The sequence below is a fragment of the Orycteropus afer genome, unplaced genomic scaffold, assembly GCF_000298275.1.
Source record: "Orycteropus afer afer isolate SDZICR_OR568_19922 unplaced genomic scaffold, OryAfe1.0 scaffold00152, whole genome shotgun sequence".
NCBI lineage: Eukaryota > Metazoa > Chordata > Mammalia > Tubulidentata > Orycteropodidae > Orycteropus > Orycteropus afer.
Genome location: NW_006921739.1, coordinates 1,339,498 through 1,343,794, shown reverse-complemented (window position 1 = coordinate 1,343,794; position 4,297 = coordinate 1,339,498). Strand labels below are relative to the sequence as shown.

Sequence of the window (4,297 nt, the reverse complement as noted above, 5' to 3'; positions counted from 1 at the left end):
ACAGCTTCATGGTGGATGGAAAAAAGATTGAAGTTGTCAAGGATTTCATATTACTAGGTTCTACAATCAAACCAATGGAAGCAGAAGTAAAGACATCAGAAGACGTATTGCATTGGCCAAATCTGCTGCAAAAGACCTCTTTCAAGTGATGAAGAGCAAAGATGTCTCCTTGAAGACTGAGGTGTGCCTAACCCAAGCCATGGCATTTTCAATTGCCTCATATGCATGTGAGAGTTGGACAATGAATACAGAAGATTGAAGAAGAGTTGATGCTTTTGAGTTGTGTTAGCAAAGAATACTGAAAGTAACGTGGACTGCCAAAAGAACAAACAAATCCGTATTGGAAGAAGTACAGCCAGAATGCTCCTTGGAAGCAAGAATGGCCAGACTCTATCTCACTTTCTGTGGTCATGTTGTCAGAAGGGACCATTCCCTGGAGAAGGATATCATGCTTGGTAAAGTGAAGGGTGAGAGGAAAAGGGGAAGGCCCTCAACAAGATGGATTGACACAGTGGTTGCAACAATGGGCTTATGTATAGCAGGGATTGTGAGGCTGGCACAGGACCGGGCCGTGTTTCATTCTGTTGTACATAGGGTCACTCTGGGTCCGAGATGATTCAATGGCACCTAACAACAACAACAGCTTGGGGCAAGAGCCAAGCCAGTTAAACAAATAGTTGGTGCATACATTTTTAAACCAAGAGTTGGTGCATACATTTTGTATTGACTGGTCTTCTTTGTAGGTGTATGGATATTATCCTATCACTAACAGCATTTTATTTCAGTATAGAACTTTAATTGTTCTTTTTGATGATGAATGTAACAGCATTTTTCCTCAATTTGTCATTTCTGGCATAGTAGACAACATGATTATCTGATTCAAAATGGCCAATACTACTCCATTTCAAGGAGCTCTGATAGCATAGTGCCTAAGGCATTTGACTGCTAACCAGAAGGCTGGAGGTTCAAACCCACCAGCCACTCCTCGGAAGGAAGATGGCAATCTACTTCTGTAGTGATAACACCTTGGAAACCCAAGGAGGGGTCACTATGAGTCAGGTCTGACTTGACGGCACATAACAACAACAACAATACTCCATTTCAGCTCACTAATGCCTATGATATCAATATTTATGCATTCCAGTTAATTTTTGACAACTTCCAATTTTCCTAGATTCATAGTTGATACATTCCATATTGATTATTAATGGAACCTTGTAGCTGTTTCTTCTCATTTCGAGTCATGTCACATCAGCAAATGAAGGTCCCCAAAGCTTTACTCCATCCACATCATCAAGGTCGACTCTATTTTGAGGAGTCAGCTCTTCCCCAGTCATAATTTGAGTGCTTTCCAACCTGAGGGGCTCATCTTTGGGTGCTATATAAGACAATGTTTGCCTGCTATTCATAAGGTTTTCAGTGCCAGTTTTTTTCTCAAAGGTAGACCTGGCCTTATCTTTCTTCTTAGTCTGTCTTAGTCTGGAAGCTCCACTAAAACCTGTCTACCATGGTTGACCCTGCTGGCATTTGAAATACTGGTGTCATAGTTTCCAGCATCACAGCAACACTCAAGCAACTACCATCCACAAACTGTCAGTTTGTCATACTGTGGTGGCAATTAAAGGTAATGCTTTCTTATCATTTATAACTTTTATTTAATAGTTTTTAAAATCTTCTGCACTTAAACATCCAATTAGTTTACATTTTCTTCTTTTTTATCAGCATAAATTATTTATTTCATATACTCTAATATCATACATACACTGTGGGCTTGACAGCCCACACAGGTGTATATGAGATAGGAGAATCAGGAGGTAGGGAGTGATGTGAACACAGTTGTCAGGGGGCAGACTTCAGGCCCTTCATGTCTCCTTCACATTCAGGCTGCCTGCTGGTGACCAGTGTTGGTCAGCTAAGCCACCTTGGGCAGGGAAGAGCTGGGCCAGGCCAAGAACCTGCAGTTCTCCATTGGCCAGCCCACCCTAGGCTTCCAGTCCTTCTTCCTGCTTTCTCATTCATGATCCAGTGGGCTGAGGGACGTGTGGGGAGGTAAGAAACTCTGTAGCTAGCTGCTAGGCTTATAGGCTCTGAGGCTAAGCATTGAGTCTTGTTTTTGGCTGAGGAAGTCCTCCATGGACTTTAGCCTTCATTGCAGTATCTTCAGACAGGTCAGAATGAGGGACAGGCCTTACCCTTGGGGTTCTGCTCTCCCTCTACAGCATCCAGGAGCTGCTGTATGTAACAGGAAGTACCAAGCAGCATGTGCCCTGTGGCCTGCAGGCTGAAGAGAGACTAGCAAAGAGCTTCCTTCATAATGTGTTTGATCCCATAGCAGAGCAGATTGTAGGAGTGGGTATTTGTGCCACAGAGAGCTGCCTTCACATTCAGGTAGCCAATGAAGTCCTTTGGGTTTGTCTTGTACAAGTTAAAGGTCACACAGCCACATCAATCTTCTTAGCAGGCTTACAAAAGAGGGAGAGTTGGTACTTAGCCCCCTGCTCCGATGGAGATTGCCATTTCTGTCCCTTCTGGAGCACCATGAACACTGTGTCTTTTGCCAGAGCATGGAAATACTCTTCTGTCTCTACTGTTGTGTCATCTTCCTCCTACAGCAGGGAGAAGGGCTTGTCTGCCAGCATCAGGGTGTCTCACACCTTGTGGAGGAGGTCCTCAAGGCTGTGTGCCATGATGCCCTTCCATGTATTCTTGTCGGCATTGCTTACTCAGTAGGGCCAGGCTTTGGGGGTTTGGGGCTGGGCTCTGACAACAGCTTCTGGGTCATTGGGTCACCACCATGGTACTCACTGTCACATACCTGGGGCCACATAACTGGAGAGGGACTTGGGGTTGAGAAGGCTGAGGGATTTCATGGTATACTCCATCCTTGTCAGCTGGATTGATTTAGACCTCCCCCTTACAGCCTCCTTGTAACACTACCATCTCTATTTTATTCTCGTGTATCCATAAAGTATATGGGAAAACCCTGGCTAAGGTCAAAACAAAAACAAAAAAACAATTGCCATCAGGTTGACTCTACCTCATGGCAAGCCTCTGTGTATCAGAGCAGAACTGTGCACCACAGGGTTTTCTTTCTTTCTTTCTTTTCCTTTTATTGTGGCTTGGGTGAAGGTTTACAGAGCAAATTAGTTTTCCATTCAATAATTTATACACATTTTGTTTCATAACATTAGTTGCAATCTCCACATGGTTTTCAATCATTGATTTCTCAGAAGTAGATCGCCAGGACTTTCTTTTGCCTCTGGATGGACTGCAATCTCTAGCCTTTTGGTTAGCAGCCAAGCGTGTTAATGGTTTGCACCATCCAGGGACTCCTCTGGCTAAGGTATGCACTCCTGACACATCCTCATTCTTCTAGATCACTATTTGACTCAGTGTGGTCAATGACCTGGGTGCTATCAGAAATAGTGATGATGCAGCATTTTTGAAAGACATGCTCCACTCTTTGCTCAAAGATTTTCTTCCAGCTGATGATATCCACTCTTTAAAATTTGGTGCACATGGACAGGCAATGACAACTAAGTCACCACTGCTGTATGGCTGACAGTGATCCTAAAACATGTCCGAATTTCAGGGATTGCTGTTGCTGTTGTTAGGTGCTATCAAGGCAGTTCCAACATAAAGCACCCTACATACAGCAGAACAAAACACTGTCCAGTCCTGCCCTATCCTCACAGTCCTTGCTATGTTTGAACCCATAGCTGCACTCACAATTTCAGAGACAATAATGTGAAAACAATGTATAGAGAATGTGTACCCCAACCCACAGCCCATGAAGTTATTCCCTTAAACCTTAGTCAATACTGAGAATCTCTATAATAATAATAATAATAATAATAATAAAGTAATATGCCCATATGATGGGTGACAAGTGGCATCTCATTTTCATTTACACTTTTTATTAGATCACTTGAAATTTATTTTTATTCATTTATATTTCTTCTTTTTCAAGTTGTTTCTATACTTGGCTCATTTTTCTGTTTAATGTTAATCTTTTAACTATTAAGAGATCTTTACAAGCCTTTCAGGGCCCTGGGTAGTGCAAACATTTTACACTTGGCTACTAACAGGAAAGAAGGTGCTTTGAATCCACCAAGAGTGCCACCTAAGAAAGACCTGGCGATCTACTTTTTTAAAGTTACAGCCACTGAAAACCCTATGGAGTGTAGCTCTACTCTAAAACACATGGGGTTGCCATGAGATGGAATTGACAGTGGGTACATGCTTTTCAATAAGTAATTCAGGAAGCAGACTGCTAGTGTTTCATGTATCTCATGTT

The 4,297-nt window shown here is 42.7% G+C and overlaps 1 pseudogene; it reads right to left on the bottom strand.

Moving 5' to 3' along the window:
* Positions 1-2,146: 2,146 nt before the first annotated feature.
* LOC103201462 lies at positions 2,147-2,894 on the bottom strand (annotated as a pseudogene).
* Positions 2,895-4,297: the final 1,403 nt, after the last annotated feature.